Below are 21,747 nucleotides of genomic sequence, written 5' to 3'. Positions count from 1 at the left end.
CCAAGATGCCAAGAACATACATTGGGGGAAAGACAGTCTCTTCAACAAATGGTGCTGGGAAAATTGGAAATTGGATATCCATATGCAGAAGGATAAAACTAAACCCCTATTACTCACCACATACAAAATCAAATCAAAATACATGAAATACTTATATCTAAGACCTCAAACTATGAAATAACTAAAAGAAAACATTAAGAAAACTCTCTAGGACATTGGAGTGGGCAAATATTTCTTCAGCAATACCTGACAAGCACAGGCTACCAAAGCATAAATGGACAAATGAGATTACCTCAAGTTAAAAAGTTTTTACACAGCAAAAGAAACAATTAACAAAGTGAAGAAACAACTCACAGAATGGGGGAAAATATTTGCAAACTATCTGCCTGACAAGTAACTAAAAACCAGAATATAAAAGGAGCCCAACAACTCTATAAGGGAAAATTCTAATAATCTGATTTTAAAATGAACAAAATATATCAATAGGCATTTCTCAAAAGAAGACATACAAATGGCAAACAGGCATATGAAAAGGTGATCAACATCATTCATTGATCACCAGAGGAATGCAAATCAAAACTACAGTGAGATATCATCTCACCCCAGTTAAAATGGCATTTATTCTAAAGACAGCAATAACAAATGCTGACAAGGACGTGGAGAAAAAGGAACCCTTCCAATGTTGGGAATATAAATTAGTATGACCACTATGGAGAACAAGTTTGAGGTTCCTCAAAACACTGAAAATAGAGCTACCACATAATCCAGCAATCCCACTGCTGGGTATGTACCCAAAAGAAAAGAAATCAGTATATTAAAGAAATATTTGCACTCTTATGTTTACTGCAGCACCGTTCACAATAGCCAAGATTTGAAAGCAATCTAAATGTTCATCAACAGATAAATGGATAAAGAAAATGTGGTATGTACACACAATTGAGTACTATTCAGCCATAAAAAAAGAATGAGATCTTGTTATTTGCAACAACATGGATGGAACTAGAGGTTGTCATGTTAAGTGGAATAAGCCAGGCACAGAAAAACAAACATCATATGTTCTCACCTATTTGTGGGATCTAAAAATCAAAACAATTGAACTCATGGACTGAAGTAAAAGGACAGTTACCAGAGGCTGGGAAGGGTAGTGGGGTCAGGGGGAAGGTGGGGATGTTTAATGGGTACAAAAAATAGAAAGAAGAAATAAGACCTACTATTTGATAGCACAACAGTGTGACTGTAGTCAATACTAATTTAATTGTACATTTAAACATAAATAAAAGAGTATAATTGGATCGTTTGTAACACAAAGGATAAACACTTTGATGTGATGGATACCCCATTTTCCATGATGTCATTATTATGCATTGCATGCCTGTATCAAAATATTTCATGTTCCTCATAAATACATACATCTACTGTGTACCCACAAAAATTAAACATAAAATTTTATTTGAAAGCCTGAAACTGAAGACTGTACAAATGGACTCAATTTTTTCTTAGACGTATTCCTTAAAAGCAAGGGGACATCTGATAACTCTTATAGCATTTATCCAACTTCAGTCTTGGAATATACGAGAAATAGCAATAAATGCAAAATTATTAAACCTGAGTTATAACCTAGCTCTGTCTCTTAAGAGCTTTGAACCGTGGACAAATCATCAATTCTCAACTACCTCTAAGCCTCAACAAGTTATTATGGGAATTAAATGAGAAAATGTTTGTGAAAGCATTTTAGAATATAACACAGTATAAAAAGATAATGTCTGTTGCATTTATCATCATCATCATTATTTTTGTCCTTGAGCTCAAGCCATCAATTATAATCATTAAAAATTATGTCTGATATAATAGATACTTACGTATTTATTTATATAAATCCATGTAGTAAGCAAGTTGATAGTAAGTTAATACCAGATCTGATTTTACTTTTATTCTCCCCACATGCACATTTTCATAAATATCATTGAAATGTTTATTAAATGTCTTATAAGTTTGTTCCCACATTTTAAACATGCTTCCTAAAAGCTCAGTCCTCAATTTTAAAGTAGCTCACAATTTTTGAGCTCTTACCTCTTACTTTGAGCTAGAAACTGTTCTGGGCATTTTAAATACAAAACCTCATTTAATCCTCCCAATAGCTCCATAAGGGTCAGGTACTGTGGTGATCTCTACTTTGATAATGAGACTCCCCTAAGGTAGACAATTTCCCATTCTGCAAAGGCTGTGTTTCTCTTAAAATATTGGAAAGACAGATAAATCAGCTGTGGTCCTCTCCCAGGGAACGTGTTTGTCATAAGAAGGGATTCGTATTGCAATATCTTCAGCATCAGTTACAGTTTACCTTGGAAACTTCAACTTACTTGCCCAGTGTATCTTGTGACATTTTCACTAACCTCCTAATGGAGAAAAAGCTGAGCCATCAACTGTCAATTCTGGATAATTTTAAAGATGACAGGATAATTTTTCATCTACCTCATTCCAAAAGCAATATGATGTAGCTATACGGTGACACCAACACATACCTTGGAGAACATGCTCCATCAGAGCAGAATTTATATTACCCACGGGGGCTAAGGCAATGTTAAAAACATAGACTCTCAATAAATGCTTGCCGAATTGAAATGAATTCAAATTGTTAAATTAAATGAGATAATAGCAGAAAAGTCAAAGCAACACATGACGAGCAGGTTATCAGAGAAATAAAGAAGGCAGAAGGTAAATTGCCCTCCATCTCAGAGCTAGTAAGTGCAGTAAACTTACTACTGTGGAATGTGTTTAATGATAGATAATTGAGTTGTTTCATTACTTGCTGAGAGAAGAGAAACATGAAACAGTATTCAGAATAATTTTGAACAAAAAGCCCCTTTGTTTTATCAAACCATATTATGTTCTGTTAAATGGCAAAGTTGAAGGAAAGTACCTTCAAGTTGTAAAAAAACTCATCAAATATGGGACATTAATAAAATAGTTGTATAACATTGGATCTCTCACCTTTATGCAACCATTTCTTCCCTTAGATGATGAGACTGTCTGTAAGTAAGTAGGGTGAGTGGAAAAACAGATTTTAACTTGACCACCAAGTTCATTTTTTTCTCCTTTTGCGGAATAGCACCATATATTTCCTTTAAAATCATTTTTATCTTTAATTTTTTGTGGGTACCGGGTATGTGTATATATCTATGAGGTACATTCGATGTTTTGATAAAGGGATGTGATGTGAAATATTCACAGCATAGAAAATGGGGTATCCATTGCCTCAAGCATTTATCCTTTGAGTTACAGATAATTCGATTAAACTATTTGTTATTTTAAAATGCACAATTAAGCTGTTACTGATTATAGTCACCCTGTTGTGCTATGAAATACTAGGTCTTATTCCTTCTAACTATTTTTTGTACCCATTAACCATCCCTACCTCTACACCAGCTCCCTGCCACCCTTTTAGCCTCCAGTAACCATCCTTCTACTCTCTATTTCTGTGAGTTCAATTGTTTTGATTTTTAGATCTTACAAATAAGTGAGAACACATGTTTGTCTTTCTGTGTATGGCTTATTTCACTTAACATGAGGACCTCCGGTTCCATCCATGTCGCTGCAAATGACAGGATCTCATTCTTTTTTATGGCTGAATAGTACTCCATTGTGTATTTATAGCACATTTTCTTTATCCAGTTTTCTGTTGATGGATGCTCAGGTTGCTTGCAAGTTTTAGCTATTGTGAATAGTGTTGCAACAAACACAGGAGTGCAGATATCTCTTTAATATACAGATTTCCTTTCTTTTGAGTATATACCCAGCAGTGGGATTGCTGGATTATATGGTAGCTCTTCTATTTTTAGGATTTTTTTGTTTTTATTTTTTTTTAGGAACCTCCAAATTGTCCTCCATAGTGGTTGTACTAATTTACATTTTCATCAACAGTGTACAAGGGTTCTCTTTTCTCCACATCCTTGCCAGCATTTGTTATTGCCTGTCTTTTGGATTAAAAACCATTTTAACTGGGGTGAGATGATATCCCACTGTAGTTTTGACTTGCATTTCTCTGATAATCAATGGTGTTGATCACCCTTTTATATGTCTGCTTGCTATTTGTATGTCTTCTTTTAATAAATGTCTATTCAAATCTAGACCACCAAGCTTGCTGCTCTGACCCTAAGCAACTTACTTCTCTCTGGTGATAGTTCTTAAATGTGAAGTAGATAAGAATCACCTGAGATGCTTGTTAAATGTGTATTTCAGGTGCCAACAACAGGGATTCTTGGTTAGGGGGAGTTGCTGGAATCTGACTTTTTTGGGGGAAATCCAGTTTTTAATAGGCACCCCAAAATATTCTAAATGAAGGTGGTCCTGGTCTCCCACTTAAATAAATAGTATTCTGGAATCTTATTTCCCTTATTTTTCAGAAGGAAATAACAATACCCACAGGATCAGGAAGAAGTTTTTTAGTGGGGTGGGAGGTAAATGAGCAAATGTATTTTACCAACAGTTTTGGACATCTACTGTATTGGTCTGCTAGGGGAACCATAAGAAAATACCACAGACTATGTGCCTCTACCAACAGAATTTTATTTGCTCACAGTTCTGAAGGCTAGAAGTCCAAAATCAAGGTGTTACCAGGATTGGTTTCTGGTGAGACCTCTCGTCCTGGCTTGTAGATAACCACCTTCTGGCTGTGTCCTCACGTGGCTTTTCCTTTCTGCATGTGTGGACAGAGATAGATACCATATCTAGTGTCTCTTCCTCTTCTTGTAAGAGGACAATTTCTGTCAGATTGACTCCATCCTATGGCCTCCTTTAACCTCCCTAAGGGCCCTATCTCCAAAATATAGTCACATTGGGTGTTAAGGTATCACCGTGTAAATTTTAGGGGGCACAATGCAGTTCATACTAGCTGTTATGTGGAAATACATGTTTTAGATAAAATGAGGAATATGGATAAATGAGATTTCCACCTTGCCCTTAAGACATGTACATTCCAATGAGGACATATAAATTGCAATCATCTTCCAATCCACATTACTATCACCTGTACTGCTCTGTGTATGCCACATTGTTTCCCACTTATAATATCCACATTGTTGATCAATGAACTGGGAATATCTTGTCCTTAGGTTGTCTGTAATATATTTCTCATTGAGAATATGAATCAAAACATAGAAGGTGTGGCTTGGAGCTGACTCATAACAACTGTAGAAAACTAGAAGGAAGATCCATAAACTCCAGCTGCTGAGGTTCTCAGAGTTTCACTTTTGAAGCCTCATCATCCAACCTTTCCTTAAATTCCATGACAACCATATTGAAATACAAGTAGGTTTTTCCTTATTGTACAGCTAAGTACATGCTGAGATAATCATACTATTAAGAAGAATGCTAAGAGTATGAGAATATAGGTATTACGGAGGTTTAGAGAAAAACAATTTTTTCACTAGAATGCTCAGTGAGATACTTGACTTACGAAATAGAGACTATGAATGATTTTGATATCCGATGAAGGAACTACAGAATTTTTTTGGTGAATAAATGAACAGGAGCTTTATCTTCCATTGGATTTGGGAAAATCATTTAATTTTTATGTTAAGAAAGGGAATCTGAAATACAGAGAAGCTACATAACACAATGGGACCTGGATTCAAACCCAAGTGGCCTGACTCTTGATCACTATACTCATTTGTCTCCAAGGGTACCACTACTTCTACTCCTACAAAGTCAAATGCTAAATGATGTGCTACATACTGAGGCTATCATAGAACATCTCAGGGGAAGCAAGCCAATTAGATCTAAAATAATCAGAGCTTTTAGGGAAGACTTGAAACAGGTTGGGCCTCAGTGATATAGGATATTTAGGAAAAAGGAGAAGATTAGTGAAAACAATACACATTTCATGCCAAGGTCAGCTAATACAGGAGTTGAGTTCCTGGGAGTCAAAAACGTTTTTAAAATGTATTTAAATTTAATATGGATGCAATAATGTCATCTAATACACAATTCATATTCAAATTTCCACCAAATGTCCTTTACATCTGTTTTTTTTTCTAGTCTAGAATCCAATCAAAATGCAACATTACAGTTGTCTGTATCTCTCCATTTCCCTTTAAACCAGATGAATCTTCTTTAATCTAGAATAATCTTTCATGTTATTGACACTTTTCATAGTCTAGGTCATTTGACTATTAGATTGTCCCATATTCTGTATTTGTTTTATTGCTTCTTTATAATTAAATTTAGGTTAAATGTTTTTGGCAAGAATATTGCATAGATGATGTATAATTTCCTCTGAATCACAACAGAAGGCAGGTTTTATTAATTTGTTCTGCTGATGGAGAATAAGTTTGACTATTTGATTAAGCTGGTATCTACCAGATCTTTTCATTATAAAACTAACTTTTCCCTGTAATTTAATAAACAATCAGTAGGGGAATATTTTGAGACCATGCAAATATCTTGTCTCCTAACACCAAGATATTTGTTCTCTTTCACCAAGTAATTCTGACATCCATTGATGATCCCTACCTGAATTAATTATCCCATAGGTGGTATCAGAATGGTTTTATTCCAACATTATCCTTTCTTCTACATATGTTAGCTGGCATTCTTCTATAAAGAAAAGCATTTCAATCCTCCCCCTCACTTTTGACATCATTATGGTTTCATGTATTATAGTTTTACACGTTGTATTTGTGCGTTGTTTTACACATCATTATTTTTCATGCTCAAGTTGTTCCAAATGTAGCCAGTGGAATACTCTTCAATTCAGCTCTTAGGCCCGCTTGACTCATTCCCAGTAGTTTTTGAACACTTCCTTACTTTCAGGCACCCCAAAATGCCTAGGCTTACTTTGTACCTTCTCTGCCCCAGGCCTAAAATTACCCATTTCTCAAAGGAGCCCTGCTCCCCTTTACTGGGTATTTAGGGGCTCGCTTTTCTTAATGAAGCCATTTAAAGCTTTTGTAGTCCAATTTTGAGGAGCAATTTGCTGGTTAGCCACTTCATTGTCTTCACATAATTTCAATATGATATTGATTTGAAACTCAAACCGTGACTGAACTGTGATTGAGGAGTGGTTGATGTTCTCAAATTTTCCTAGCGTGTGCTGCAAAAGGTTAGCAACCAAAATATAAGGTGTAAAAGATAAACCTATTACCTGAAAAGATATTGAGTAGTTTATATCTCTACCTATATGCTTCTGAAATTCATATCATAATATGCATTACACAAATATAGTGTTCTAGGGCTGTTTTGTTCTTTTCTCCCCAAATACTTCTAGTATATCCTCAGTCAAATTGTGCTCAGATTATCCTATTAGCCTGGCACACTGTTTTAAACCAGGGATCAGCAAAGTTTTTCTTAAAAAGCCAGACAATAAATATATTAAGTTGTGTCAGTCATTTGATCTCTGTTGCACCATTCAAATCTTCAGACATAGGGCAAAATTAGTCATTGGAAATACATGAACGGACATGACTATGTGTCCAATAAAACTTTATTTGCAAAAACAGAAATTAGATTATAGTTTGTGAACCTTTGTCATAAATAAAAGTAACAACAACAAATGTGACGACTATAATTTCTATATTAGTACTACTTCTATAATAAAATTTGGTGGTAGTCCTAGAATCCAAGATATTCACTTAATATTTTGCCATTATTCCTTCCAGTCTTTATACTACATGCCCTTTTTTTTTTTTTTTTTACATCAGGGTAATTGTTCTTCATACATGTGGCTTACCCAGCATTTTTCATTTAATTTTGTAATCAAAACACTTCTCACCTGTAGTAGATACTGCTATGTTTTTTCCCTTCCCCATATCACCTCCACCCTCTCTAAGTTCATCTGCAGTCACACTAGACAATCCTATACACATTAACAGCTTTCCACCGTAATATTTGCATCTCTCTGCCTTTCTACCAAACACTCTTTCCAGGTTCGTGGGAGTGTGCTTTTCAGGGACGCCCTAAAGCACGATAGTTTCAATCCTTCTGAGGGCAAGCCCCAACCAATGAGGGGTTAGAAATGGGAGGTAAATGATCCAACTTCCCTGTTTTTCAATGCCAGTTTTACAATTTACCAATTATATTCTTATTACATTTTCTCCAGTTTGTTGATATTCTCATTTTGTTTATTAATTTTTATGCATATAAGTTTTAAATAATCATCTTTATTAACTGATTTTTACTGCTTTACATCATGGCTTTAGGTTGATTAAAATCCTCTCTCAGAAAGCAATTTTACATGTATTCTTCATTTTAACTTTAGAACCAGTCAAGCCTTCAAAAAGCCCAAAATTATAGAAATGTTGATGAGAAGTGAATTTAAACAAATGCATTTGTTGATAGTTATACCTTAGTCATATTCAAATTTCCCATGTATTAAGTTAGGTTGACTTTTCATAGTTCAGTCTTTTTTTAATGACTCTCAGAATGTTTATGAATTTTCTTGATATAAATATCAGGTATTTGGGATAAAGATTATTTCTGGATTTTTCTCCTTTATTGTAATTGTGAGTTAAAGATTTTTTTTATCCATCACATTCTGTAAAGTTATCTTGTATCTACTGAATGTTCATATTCATTGTGATATTATGTAGAAGTCCATTTATGGAATTATATTCTGGAGAGATGGGATCAACTATATACAAGGACCATATAGAAATCAGTTTGTTGAAAGTCATTGTTGTAGTGATATAAATACTTTCAGAAAGTCATTCATGACCATCTACAAGCATATAATAGTTTATGGTCTGATTTTTTTGTGTTTTAATTCCTGGCTTCACTTACTGTTTTTAATCTCTTCTGATTATAATATGCTAGTTTCCTGTATTTTAGGTATTCTCATAACCACCCTAGATAACTTCTGAAATAAGAAGGGCATAATTCTTTTAAAATGATACTAACTCTAATCATTTCAGGTTGATTCTTTTATATTCTAAATACACACAAAAAATAGAATTTAGCTTGCATCTTTTCAATAAAAATAATTTACAAAATATATTGTAGAAGAAAAATTGATTCTTCCTAAGTGGAACTTTGTACTCTCTGACCAACATCTCTCCATTTCCCCCTACCCTTGGCCCCAGAACCTGGTAACCACCATTCTACTCTCTACTTCTACAAGTTTGACTTTCTCACATTCCACATAAAATTGAGATCATGTGGTATTTGCCTTTCTATGCTTGGCTTATTCCACTTAGCAAAGTGTCCTACAGGACATTTGCTTCTTTACGAAATAAATTGCCATGTGGTACAGTGGCACTGCTTTCCAGTTTGTTGATATTCCAATTTTGTTCATAATTATTTGATAAATATATGTCTTAAATGTTTATGTAATTACTTCAGTTTATTTTTACCACTTTATTGGCTTTACATTTATAAAATACTCTCTTGGACAGTGAAGATTTGACTCTGGGATCAAATCCCAGCTCTAGAATTTACTCTGTGAACTTGGGCAAGTTAGTTAACCTCTTTCTGCCTCAATTCCCTGACCTATAAAATGGGGTCATTGTGAAAATTAAGATTTTATAATCTAATACAATAGGTATACCTTTATTTTATTTCTTATCTTATTGTTTTGGACTACCCTTTTATTTTATAGTTATTCTAATAAGTGTTTTTTTTTTTTTTTTTTTTTGAAGTACAGATGCTGCCTATCCTTATGCAAAAGAAAAAGCTTTGGGGTGCTGAGGCTACAATCGGTCCCCATGGAGACCAGAAAGAACCACCATATTTCATTAAAGCAAAGATGTGCCATTACTTATGTACCATTAAAGGGAAAGAAAAAATACAGATTATAAGTCTGTCACATTATCTCAATTAAAAGATGGATTCCAAGTTCAAAGATGCTAAAATTTAAGGGGGCAGAGTTGCATCTTAGAATGAATGAGATGTGATAAGTTTTATATGTGCATTTGTGGCTGTCATGCACCATGCTAACATTTTACATATGTTATTCTGCTGAAGATAGCATTATTATACCCATTTCACAGGTGAGATATTATTATTATACCAATTTCACAGCTGAGAAAATGGAAGATCTATAAGACAAAAGTTTTATAGGAATAGAATTAGGATAGCACTATTATACCCATTTTACAGTTAAGAAAATGTAAGTTCTTTTTGCTTCTGCATTTTTTCTTTTTTTAATTTTACTTTAACATCCAAGATACATGCGCAGAAGTTGTAGGTTTGTTACACAGGCATACGTGTGCCACAAAAGTTTGCTGCACCTATTAACCTGTCCTCTAGGTTCCCTCCTGTCACCCCACACACCCCAATAGGCCCTGGTGTGTGTTGTTCCCCTCCCTGTGTCCATGTGTTCTCATTGTCCAACTCCCACTTTTGAATTAAAACATGCAGTGTTTGGTTTTCTGTTCCTGTGTTAGTTTGCTGAGGATAATGGCTTCCAGCTTCATCCATGTCCCTGAAAAGGACATTATCTCATTATTTTTTATGGCTGCATAGTATTCTATGCTGTATATGTACTACATATATACAGCCTATCATTGATGGACATTTGAGTTGGTTCCATGAATTTGCTATTGTAAATAGTGTTGCACTAAGCAGAAATGTGCATGTGTCTTTATAGTAGAATGATTTATATTCCTTTGGGTACATACCCAGTGATGGGATTCTTGGGTCAAATGATATTTCTCGTTCTAGATTCTTAAGGAATCACCATACGGTCTTCCACAATGATTAAACTAATTTACATTTCCACCAACAGTGTAAAAGCATTCCTATTTCTCCACAGTCTCACCAGCATCTATTGTTTCTTGACTTTTTATTAATTGCCATTCTGACTGATGTGAGATGGTATCTCATTGTGGTTTTGATTTGAATTTCTCTAATGATCAGTGGTGTTGAGCTTTTTTTCATATGTTTGTTGGCTGCATAAATGTCTTCTTTTGAGACGTGTTTGTTCATATTCATTGCCCATTTTTTGATGGGGTTGATTTTTTTTTCTTGTAAATCTGTTTAAGCTTCTTTTAAATTCTGAATATTAGACCTTTGTTGGGTAGATTGCAAACCTTTTCTCCCATTCTGTAGGTTACCAGTTCACTCTGATGATGGTTAATTTTGCTGTGCAGAAGTTCTTTAGTTTAATTAGATTCCATTTATGAATTTTGACTTTTGTTGCAATTGCTCTTGATGATTTCATTATGAGTCTTTTCCTATGCCTATGTCCTGAATGGTATTGCCTAGGTTTTCTTCTAGGCTTGTTATGGTTTTGGGTTTTACATTTAAGTTTTTAATCCATCTCGAGTTAATTTTTGTATAAGGTATAAGGAAAGGAACCACTTTCAGTCTTCTGAATATGGCTTGCCAGTTTTCCCAACACCATTTATTGACTAGGAGATCTTTTCCCCATTGCTTGTTTTTGTCAGGCTTGTTAAAGATCCGATGGTTGTAGATGTGTGGTGTTATTTCTGAGGCCTCTGTTCTGTTCTATTGGTCTATATGTTTGTTTTGGTACCAGTATCATGCTGTTTTGGTTACTGCAGCCTTGTAGTATAGTTTGAAGTCAGGTAGCATGATGCCTCCAGCTTTGTTCTTTTTGCTTAGGATTGTCTTGGCTATATGGGGTCTTCTTTGATTTGATATGAAATTTAAAGTAGTTTTTTCTAATTCTGTGAAGAATGTCAATGGTACTTTGATGGGAATCGCATTGAATTTATAAATTACTTTGGGCAATATGGCCATCTTCACAATACTGGTTCTTCCTATCCATAAGGATGGAATGTTTTTCCATTTGTTTGTCTCCTGCTTTATTTCCTTGAGCAGTGGTTTGTAGTTCTTGAAGAGGTCCTTCACATCCCTTGTTAGCTGTATTCCTAGGTATTTTATTCTCTTCATAGCAAGTGTGAATGGGAGTTCATTCATGATTTGACTCTCTGCTTGTTTATTGTTGGTGTAGAGGAATGCTTGTGATTTTTGCACACTGATTTTCTATCCTGAGATTTTGCTGAAGTTACTTATCAGCTTAAGGAGTTTTGGGGCTGACATGATGGGGTTTTCTAAATATAGAATCATGTCATCTGCAAACAGAGACAATTTGACTTCCTCTCTTCCTATTTGAGTACACTTTATTTTTTCTCTTGCCTGATTGTCCTGGCCAGAACTCCCAGTACTTTGTTAAAGAAGAGTGGTGAGAGAGCACATCTTTGTCTTGTGCTGGTTTTCAAAGGGAATGCTTCCAGCTTTTGCTCATTCATTATGATATTGGCTGTGGTTTTGTCATAAATAGCTCTTATTATTTTGAGAAATGTTCTATCAATACCTAGTTCATTGAGAGTTTTGAACATGAAGGGATGTTGAATTTTATCAAAGGCCTTCTCTGTATCCAATGAGATGATCAAGTGGTTTTTGTCTTTGGTTCTGTTTATGTGCTGGATTATGTTTACAGATTTGCATATGTTGAACCAGCCTTGCATCTCAGAGTTGAAGCCAAATTGATCGTGGTGGATAAGTTTTTTGATGTGCTACTGTATTCAGTTTGCCAGTATTTTAATGAGAATTTTCACATCAATGTTCATCAGGGATATTGGCCCGAAGTTTTCTTTGTTTTGTCGCTACAAGATTTTGGAATCAGGATGGTGCTGGCTTTTTAAAATGAGTTAGAGAGGAGTCCATCCTTTTCAATTGTTTAGAATAGTTTAAGAAGGAATAGTACCAGCTCCTTTTTATACCTCTGGTAGAATCTGGTTGCGAATCCATCTGGTCCTGGGCTAGTCTCGGTTGGTAGGCTATTAATTACTGCCTCAATTTCAGAACTTGTTATTGGTCTATTTAGGGATTTGACTTCTTCCTGGTTTATTCTTGGGAGGGTGTGTATGTCCAGGAATTTATCCATTTCTTCTAGATTTTTTAGTTTATTTCCATAGAGGTATTTATAGTACTCTCTGATGGTACTCTGTATTTCTGTGGGGTCAGTTGTAATACCCCCTTTATCATTTTTTATTGTGTCTACTTGATTCTTCTCTTTTTTCATCTTTATTTGTCTAGCTAACCATCTATCTGTTTTGTTATTTTTTTCAAAAAACCAGCTCCTGGATTCACTGATGTTTTGGAGGGTTTTTCACGTCTCTATATTCTTCAGTTCTGCTCTGATCTTAGTTGTTTTTTGTCTTCTGCTGGCTTTTGGATTACTTTAATCTTGCTTCTCTGGCTCCTTTAATTGTCATGTTAGAGTGTTGATTTGAGGTCTTTCTAGCTTTCTGATGTGGGCATTTAGTGCTTTAAATTTTTCTCTTTACACTGCTCTTTACACTGCTTTAGCTGTGTGCCAGAGATTCTGGTATGTTGTCTCTTTGTTCTCATTGGTTTCAAAGAACTTCTTGATTTCTGCCTCAATTTCATTATTTACCAGAAGTCTTTCAGGAGCAGGTTGCTTAATTTCCATGTAATTGTGTGGTTTTGAGTGAGTTTCTTAATCTTGAGTTCTAATTTGATTGCACTGTGGTCTGAGAGACTGTTCGTTAGGATTTCAGTTCCTTTGCATTTGCTGAGAAGTGTTTTACTTCCAATGATGTGACCAATTTTAGAATAAGTGGCACATGGCACTAAAAAGAATGTATATTCTGTTGATTTGGGGTGGAGTGTTCTCTAGATGTCTATTAGGTCCACTGGATCCAGAGCTGAGTTCAAGTCCTGAATATCCTTGTTAATTTTGTCTCATTGATCTAATATTGACAGTGGGGTGTTAAAGTCTCCCAGTATCATTCTGTGGGAGTCTAAGTCTCTTTGTACATCTCTAAGAACTTGTTTTATGAATCTGGGTCCTCCTGTATTGGGTGCATATATATTTAAGACAGTTAGCTCTTCTTGTTGAATTGATCCCTTTATCATTATGTAATGCCTTTCTTTGTCTTTTTAAATCTTTGTTGGTTTAAGTCTGTTTTGTCAGAAACTAGGATTGCAACTTCTGCAATTTTTTTTTTTTTTTTTTTTTTTTTTTTACTTTCCATTTGCTTGGTAAATTTTCCTCCATCCCTTTATTTTGTGCCTCTGTGTATCTTTGCATGTGAAATTCGTCTCCTGAATATAGCACACCAATGGGTCTTGAGTCTTTATCCAACTTGCCAGTATGTGTCTTTTAACTGGGGCCTTTAGCCCATTTACATTTAAGATTAGTATTGTTATTTTGCACATTAGTTGATGCGGTTTCTTCACAGTCTCATTGGTCTTTATATTTGGGTATGCTTTCACAGTGGCTGGTATCAGATTTTCCTTTCCATATTTAGTGCTTCCTTCAGGAGCTCTTGCAAGGCAGGCCTGGTAGTGATGAAATCCCTCAGCATCTGCTTGTCTGGAAAGAATTTTATTTCTCCTTTGCTTATGAAGCTTAGTTTGGCTGGATATGAAAATCTGCGTTGTAAATTCTTTTCTTTAGAGTGTTGAATATTGGCCCCCACTCTCATCTGGCTTGTAGGGTTTCTGCTGAGAGGTCCACTGTTAGGCAACCTGGCCTTTCTTTCTGGCTGCCCTTCACATTTTTTTCTTCATTTCGACTTTGGAGAATCTGATGATTATATGTCTTGGGGTTGATCTTCTTGTGGTGTATCTTAGTGGTGTTCCCTGTATTTCCTGAATTTGCATGTTGGCCTGTCTGGTTAGGTTGGGGAAGTTCTCTTGGATAATATCCTGAAGTGTGTTTTCCAGCTTGTTTCCATTCTCCCCATCTCTTTCAGGTACTCCAATCAATAGTAGGTTCACTCTTGTAACACAGTCCCATATTTCTCGGAGGCATTGTTCACTCCTTTTCATTCTTTTTTCTCTATTTTTTTTCTGCATGTCTTATTTCAGCAAGGTGCTCTTCAAACTCTGATATCCTTTCTTCCACTTGGTCAATTCAGCTATTGATACTTGTGTATGCTTCATGAAGTTCTCCTGCTTTGTTTTTCAGCTTCATCAGGTCATTCATGTTCCTTTCTAAAGTGGTTATTCTACTTAGCAGCTCCTCTAACATTTTATCAAGGTTCTTAGCTTCTTTTCATTGGGTTAGAACATGCTCCTTTAGCCCAACAGTTTTTTATTACCTATCTTCTGAAGCCTACTTCTGTCCATTTCTCCAGCTTATCCTCCGTCCAGTTCTGTGCCCTTGCTGGAGAGACATTGCAATTATTTGGAGGAGAAGAGGCACTCTGCTCTTTTGGGTTTTCAATGTTTTTTCATTAGTTCTTTCTCATTTTCATGAGTCTGTCTAGTTTCAATTGTGAGGCTACTGACCCTTGGATGGGGTTTTTGTTGGGACTTTTTTTGTTGTCAATAATGCTGTTGTTGTTTCTTTCTGCTTGTTTATTTTTATTTAAATAGTCAGGTTCCTCTTCTGTAGGACTGGTGTGGTTTGCTGGGGGTTGAATTCAGACTCCATCCGTCTAGTTTACTCCCATGCCTGGAGATGTCACTCAAGGAGACTGGGAACAGCAAAGATGTATGCCTGCTCCTTCTTCCAGGACCTCTGACCTAGAGGGGCACCAACCTGATGCCAGTAGGATCACTCCTGTATAGGGCATCTGACAACCCCTCTTGGAGGTTCTCACTCAGTTGGGTGGCACTGAGAACAGAACCCTTTTAACGAAGTACCTTGACTGTCCCTTGGTGGAGGGGGTGTGCTTTGCTTGGTGGAAACCCACTTGTCTGGGCTGCCTGGATTCTTCAGAACCAGTAGGAGGAAAGGCTAAATCTGCTGCTCCGCATAGACTATGGCCACCCCACCCCCTAGCGGCTCAGGCCCAGGGAGCTCACGGTTTTGTCCCTGAGCCTCTGGCTGGAATTGTTGCAATTCTTGCAGGGAAGCCCCACCCAGTGAGGAAGAATGGGTCAGGGCCAGGCCTGAAGAGGCACTCTGGCCGCAGTCTGCCACAGCCGGTGTGTTGGGCTTTTGGGGGCACCTCTTGGGACCAAGCCATCCAGCCTCCATGGCTCCTGCAGGGGAAAAGCGCAGCCCGGGGCTCTACAGATGAATTCTGCCCTTCCCCAGCTCAGGGAGCTTAGTGCCTTATGCAGTTATGAGTCCCAGTGCTGGCTGCCGCTTCTCCCTCAAGGAGTTCAAAAGGCTTAGAGAGCAGTCAGCTGCAGCTGTGGTGCTGGTCACCCCTCCTCCCAGGAACTAGGCAGGCTTAAGCAGATTCTAGCTGAGAGGCTGTTGAAAATCTGCACAGCTCCAGGATTGGGACCCTAGGCCCCGGTGGCATGGGTTCACGAGTGCGATCTTTGGATCCATGCGTTGCATAGTTCCGTGGAATAAGCATGGTTTCCCTGGCTGGGTAGCATGCTTACTCACCGCCTCCCTTGGCTGGGGATGGGGGCTCCCCTGCCCTTTGTGGCTCTCAAGTGGGCCACGGCACCACACTGCTCTTCCTCCCTCTGTGTGGATCACTCCATTGCCTAGTCAGTTCTGCTGAGAGAAACTGGATAACTTAGTTGCCGGTTCAGGATTCACACTCTAATTGTGATTCTTTTCGATGGGAATCTCTGATCGCCACTGCTTCTATTTCCCCATCTTGGCCCCGCCCTGAAAATGTAAGTTCTATAAGGTGAATTTAAGTTATTGATTCAAAAATTACAATTCAGATACAAGACATGCAGATAGATGCTGAAGATACAATGGTGAGGAAGATCAAAATCTTTGTCCTCATATAAGATACATGTTACTGAAGGAGGCCTGTAATTAGAGGAGGAAGATTTAACCTATACTAAAAGATCTTGTGAGGCATCTCAGAAGAGGTGTTGTTTAAGATAACATCCAGTGGATGAATAACCATTATCTAGAAGAACATAGCAAGAGAATTTCTGCATTGAAAATTGAAAAAAAGTACTTAGTCCAAAGAAGGAAAGAAAAGTGGAGCTATGATTTAAACCCAGGTCTGAAAGACTCCAAATCATGATCATGCTCACTTACCACCTGCAGAGGCACATCAGGCTGTCTACCTCTGCAACTTCTTGCCAGACCCCTGATGAATATTTTTATACAAATTAAGTCAATTCCCAATTAATATCAAAACTGCCCTTAAAGGTAAAATATTTGGACAAAAAGTGCTACATCTAAGAGCTATATCAGTGTTTTTTTGTTTGTTTTTGTTTTTTGTCACCACCACCTCCCACCACCACCTATTCTGAGTCTTTCTTGATTTGCTGCCAAGCTATTCAAGGACTCCTGACAGGCAATGTTCAAAGCAATCAGATCAACTTACTGGCCAAGAGATAACCCAGAAAAGGGCACCTGTTTGGTTTATATGTATTATACCCCCACAGCACTCACTAAAGACTCCTGGATCCGCACACAAAACCCTAAAGGAGGTAGCAATTTGAGAGGATCCAAAAGCTACTGAGAAAACATAGAATAGATGGACTAAGTCTGCTCCCTAAGGAGCTATTCTTCCAGAAGATTGGGTCTTCACCTTAGAGAGTAAGAAGGAAGAGGGACATAGGAGTTCTTACAAAACTAAGCCTGCATTTGAAACATCAGTTATGCCTTTGCTATGACACACAAATATTGAAAAAATAAACTTATGTTTGCCTAATTAGAAGACCAAGAGCATCAAAGACAATATATGTGGTCATGTTCACACATGCATCAGCAATGCTTTTGTATTTAGCATAAAAAAGTGACATGTTGGCATTCATAACTTGATAACATTTTAAATGCCTTTCCCACATATCCTCTATTCCTGTCCACCTTTCCTCCTTCTCCATTGAATTTGCTGTTTCCTACACAGGTGCATTACAAAAGATGCAAGCATAAGCCAACAGATGTTGCTGAAAAAAAAGCAAGAAGCAAAAATAAAAGCTTTCCAGTTCTTAAAAACATAAAGACACACCTTCTTAAGAGGCTACGGTCATGTGCATCAGACTACACATTTACATTTATTTGAATTTGTATTTATGCCACCTCTCAACGATGGATAAGTTTGTTGCTTTCATCAACAATGAAGGCAACATTAACATGTTTCCTCAGATGTATCAATGGAAGTGGCACCTGTGATAGCAGAGAAAGTTCCATGCATCTGCAGTATGATCAGTCTGAGTAAGCAAACACACTGCATGGTTGAGCCTATGTGTGATGGGTAGGTTGAAGAGATAGGAGAAGGGGGCTGAGCAGGCTCTCCTATAAGCTCAAAGACTTTCAAGAATATAGACTAAAAAAACAAGAGGGAATATAGACTAATAGGGAGCTGGAATGACTTGTATTATCCATTTAAGACAGAGATAAATTAGACTTGTCCTATGTCTGTCTGATTTTCCCACTTCAATTTAGTATACATGAGATCTTTTATGACCCTGTTTATCATTGTGCATTGTAATGGCTGAAAATTTCATTGAAATGCATTTTTGAAGCATTTTTTCAGTTACTCTGAAATTTCTATACGGTAAATTAGGCAATATTTTCCATTCTCTCTGGCCAGCTGTCCTGCCACAGGAATGGCCAATGGTCAGCATTCTCTGATTATTTCTATACTGGACAATTAGGTTCCCACCTTTTTTTGGTCCACTTCTATCCATGTTTCACTTTGCCATACACATGGAATTCATTGCTTAATGCATCTCAATACATTTGTGTGTGTGTGATTTTAGTTCAGGTAAAATTATGCACATTTATTATTATTTTTTCCAGAGAGTACAAAATACTAAGATTTTGAGGGGTAGAAAAAGCAAATAAATACCTGTGTAAGAATATAGTGACTAACTGCTATATGTTAAAACCTACATATAAAAAAATAAAAAATAAAAAATAATTACAGATGGAATATAAAAGTAAATGGACTCCCAGTAGCTGACTCAACCAACACAGCAAGTTCTACTGCCCCAGATGGAAATACATCTCTCCCCACACCACCAAATAAGTCACTACCAATAGTCCCCACTTACCCACAAGAGATACGTTCCAAGATTTCCATTGGATGCCAGAAACTGTGGACAGTATCAAACCCTATATACACTATGTTTTTTCTTATACATAAATACCTATGATAAAGTTTAACTTATAAATGAAGCACTGTGAATGAGTAACAATAGCTAACTATAAAACAATAAATATATCAATATACTGTAATAAAAGTTATGTGAACATGGTCTCTCTAAAAATAATATTATTGTACTATACTCACCTTTCTGGTGATGATGTGAGACAATAAAATGCCTATATGGTAAGATGAAGTGAGGTGAATGATGTAGTTATTGTGATGTAAGTGGGAAAATTCCAGAAAGAGCAATTCATAAGTTTTAAATGGGGCATCATTCAGAGTAGCATGATGAAATCTCATGCCATCCTTCTCCATTCTGCCTGGATTGTCATTAGTTACTTAGTAGCTGCCATCTCAGTTATCAAGTGGACTGTCTCGGTATTGCAGTGCTTATGTTCAGGCTACCCTTATTTTAGTTAATAACGGCCCCAAAGAGCAAGAACTACTGTAATTGAATTTGTGCCAACTAGATTTCATTCCAAGCAGCTGTTAAACAAAGACATTTGTATTATTTTCATTAGTTCAATATATTTTCTTCCTTGGTTGCAAAGGGAAATAATTTGTTTGTTTGTGTATAAGCTTAGAGCTAAAGGTTTCTTTTCCTCTCTTCTCCCTTTGGAATAACTAAAGTTGAATGGAAACATAAATGAGGTAGAACTGCTTGCTTTGAACACTTAGATAATATGAGGAGGTCATGGAATTTTTCTATTCCTGCTTATTCCAGTTCACCAAGATAGGAAATCTTGTGGATGGAAAAAAAGAAAAAAAGAAAAAGAGTTATTTTGACTGCAAGGTATCCTGTGTTTTATATTTTAAGGAGCTGAGCTGGGCAGAATACAGTTTCATTCTACAAGAAAATGACAAGTGACTTTTACTGTGTGTCATCTAAAAAATATAGCTAGATATAGTGCAGTGTGGGGATTTCAAATAGGTTTCATCTCAAGTGCTAACTTTGATCAGTTATAGACATCTGCCAGGGACATGGGACCAGGAGTGGCAGCAGATATGTACATATTTGCCATCCTTTGATAAGAATAATGAATTGGTAGTTCAGAGGATCTGTGTTCAAGTTCCAATTTGATTATTTTATTGTGTTGTAACTCAACACAATAAAATGCCTTTGAGAGAGACAGAGAAATATGGAAGAACCAAAGAGAGAGAAAAGGGGAATAAATAATGAAAGGAGAAAGAAAAAAGCTGAGAAAAAGAAACCATACTCAGAAAATAATTTGTGAAATAGTGGTAAAGAAGCACTGGATATTGCATCTTACACTTAATAAATATATGCTAGAATAGAAACTTTCGTCCACAGATTGTGAGGGCTTTGATGTTGAATGACACAGTTGAGTTGGCAGAGTGGTTTTCTATCATCAGTCTCATCTAGTTCTGATAGGAAGACTGTGGAGAAAGAGGTCCTACTGGTAGCATGGCAGAGTGGAAAGAGAACGAAGGAGGCAGTCATAGAGGTCTGGATTTTAATTCTGGCTTTCCACTTAGTTTTCTCATTTTTAAATACAATTAATATAATAAAAGGCAATGTGGAATTGCCACTCCTTTTATCAGGGCTGGTCTTGTGACTGTCCCTAAGCAACAGAAAGCAGAAGTAATATTTACGTGTCTAGAGCCCTACTCTCTATAATGTCTTGGAGCTTCCATCTTCACTGTCTTGAAAGCCTGAGGCCATTATGAGTGAAGAAGATCAGCCTACCCTACAGAAGATTGACAAGCCACAGTAAGAAAAATGGAGTGCCTCAGTCAGCCTCGACTTCCAGATATCTGACTGAGGCTCCCGTGGAAACTCCAGCCCAAGTGGAGCCATCAGATGACAGCAGCCACATGAGCGATGCCAGGTGAGCCTGGGAGAAGAACCACCCTGACTATCAATCCACAGAATTATGAGAAATAATAAACTGTTATTATTTTATACCGTTAAATTTTATAGTATTTTGTTACACCATAATAGACAACTAATACAAGGACAAGGCTCACATTGTAGGATTATAACAAAGACTAAATAATATAATGTATTATGTAAAGAATTCAGTAAAATATGGATACTATTACCACAGTTAATGATATTATTCATGCCCTGGTCACAGGGCTTTTAATTGTGAGGTAATGTAGTAAAAAAATTAAAAGCAAGGGTAAAAACTTTGAAGTCACTGTACCTGGCTCCACCACTCAGGGTGAGACCTCTGGTAAGCTGTTTATCTGTAAAAAATGGGCAGTAATTATACTCACCTGATAAGGTTATTATGTGGATTGGAGATAAGGCATATACATCAATTAGCATAGTGCCTGGAACATAGTAAGCACTTAATAAAGTGGTACTTAAATAGTTTAGTGGTTTTCCATTTAAAATATCAAATTGTTTAATTCCTTTTATGACAGATGTTATTATTGAGTAGAGATTTTATGAGCCCTGAGGCCAGCCTAGTGCTTCATCCCAGTCAAGGACATAGACAAGACAAAGAGCACATAAGGTCTTGCAGTGAAGAAGTCGACAACACATACAGGTGAATTTACAGCATCATATACAGGGTCACTTACCACCAGATGGCTCAAAAGACAGGCATGGGCAGATGGAATTTTCTAGAGATCAGTCATGACTAGGTGTTTGTGGTTTAAATGAGTAAAAGCAACAGATAAAGCAATGCGTTAAACTAAGTAAAGGAGTTGCATCACTCAATGAGTTACGAACAGTCTATCTGAGGTCAAACAAAGGCTGTTGACTCTATGCCTTCTTCTCAAGCACAATTCCAGTCATGTGCTGCTAAGAGTTAGTCACTGT

The 21,747-nt window shown here is 36.7% G+C and overlaps 1 long non-coding RNA gene across 6 annotated transcripts in view; it reads right to left on the bottom strand.

Annotated features, from left to right (window-relative positions):
• Positions 1–21,747, bottom strand: part of LOC105476759 (uncharacterized) — a 277,502-nt gene that overhangs the window by 25,451 nt on the left and 230,304 nt on the right. For 2 of the 6 annotated variants that reach the window (XR_984208.3, XR_003016863.2), the window contains one exon: positions 13,922–21,167. The exons of the other annotated variants lie outside the window; for them this stretch is intronic. This is a non-coding gene — a long non-coding RNA (uncharacterized lncRNA). Of the gene's footprint in view, positions 1–13,921; positions 21,168–21,747 lie in introns of those variants that run through there. 6 annotated transcript variants of the gene reach the window in all.

Source organism: Macaca nemestrina, chromosome 17 (assembly GCF_043159975.1).
Source record: "Macaca nemestrina isolate mMacNem1 chromosome 17, mMacNem.hap1, whole genome shotgun sequence".
Classification (NCBI taxonomy): Eukaryota; Metazoa; Chordata; class Mammalia; order Primates; family Cercopithecidae; genus Macaca; species Macaca nemestrina.
This window is presented reverse-complemented; position numbering and strand designations above follow the sequence as displayed.